The sequence below is a fragment of the Dendrobates tinctorius genome, unplaced genomic scaffold (genome assembly GCF_039654945.1).
Source record: "Dendrobates tinctorius isolate UK_male_01 unplaced genomic scaffold, ASM3965494v1 ptg000162l, whole genome shotgun sequence".
Taxonomy (NCBI): Eukaryota; Metazoa; Chordata; class Amphibia; order Anura; family Dendrobatidae; genus Dendrobates; species Dendrobates tinctorius.
This window is the reverse complement of record NW_027361829.1, coordinates 55,585,684-55,587,187: the sequence shown is the minus strand read 5'-3', so window position 1 is coordinate 55,587,187 and position 1,504 is coordinate 55,585,684.

The window sequence follows — 1,504 nt, the reverse complement described above, 5'->3', positions numbered from 1 at the left end:
AGGCCTCAACAAATTCACATAAGGTCATCTGCACTGGACAGTACTTTGTGAGAAGATTTCTCAATGACAATTTCATTGCTTTGTATTGCATTTTTTAAGGCAGTGTGGTAACTGAAAAACGGCAATTCTGGTGCTTCATTTGTCTTTTCACCACTTATTGTACAGCATAACGACTTTTATATTTTGATATATATATGACACTTATATAAAGCATAAAAAATATATATATTTGGAATCCAAGTTCTTTATTTTTGAATGGAGAAAAGGGGGCAATTTAAATGTTAATTTTATCAAACTTTTTTTTTTTTTCCTTTTAAGGGATATGAACCGATCACTTACACTATATACTGCAATTGTAGTATATAGTGTAGTTAGGCTTCTCCTATGAAGCCAAGCCCCTGGTTGAGCTTCACCGGAGGACTAAGGGTCCCGTTTCATTTAGCGATGCACCAGTGATCCCAATAACGATACGACTTGGTAAGGATCGCTGGTGCGTCGCTAAATGATCGCTAGTAAGCTGCCAAACAGGCAGATCTCTTCAGCGACACAGCATCGATCCAGCGATCAAATACAGCGACGCATGCTGGCCAGCGGGACACCAACGCCGAAAAAATGGCCCAGGACATTCCTGCACGATCAGCGATATTCAGCAGGGGGGCCGGTCGCTGCTGCGTCACATGTAGCGAGATCGCAGGCGAGATAGCTGTTGCGTCACAAAATCAGTGACGCATTAGCAATCTCGCTAGCGATCAAACTATGTGAGACGGGGCCTTAACATAACAGTCATGGGTGCCTTCAGCAGGCCTCTAGCTGCCATGGTTACCCATCGGCTTTCCACAATCAGACATTGATAGCCAGATCTGATCACTGCTTCAACTGCTGTTAGAGGCACATTTTGGCTATGTAATAGCCAGCATCTGCCACAAATGTAACATGTTCAGCTCCTAAAGCCGCTCAATAAAGCACTCTACGGACCTGTGACGAAAATGTAGAATCATAGCTTAAGGGGTTAAAAGTGTGGTCAGCTTTGTGAAATTCTTTGTGATAGAAGTGTCCTGTAGCAATAAGCTCATCACAAAGTTTCCATCAGCTGGAACCCCCAATGCGCAGATGTAATGCAGGACAGGTCAGGTCCAGAGTGAGATGCACTCCTATTACCTGTTCTCTACGATGACTGAGAAATGAGGACCCTGAGGCAGGAGACCCAACTTATTATAAATTCTCTAATAAAATAATAAAATAAATTAAAATGAGTTAGCAAAAAATTGAAAAGGAGTTATACCCCTTTTAATTGGCAAAAAGTTTTTATTTAACTTTTTAGATAATTGTAATGTTTGGCATACTCTCAAGACCCCTTCCCAACTTCTTGTTACTGGATAGACAGAGGCTGGGGTGCTAATCTTTACCACCTTTTGGCTAAAAGGCCCTCCTAGATATGTATCACATTTTGGAGAAAAAAAAAAAAAAAGAACTATACACATACTATCAAATAATGCAACCCAAC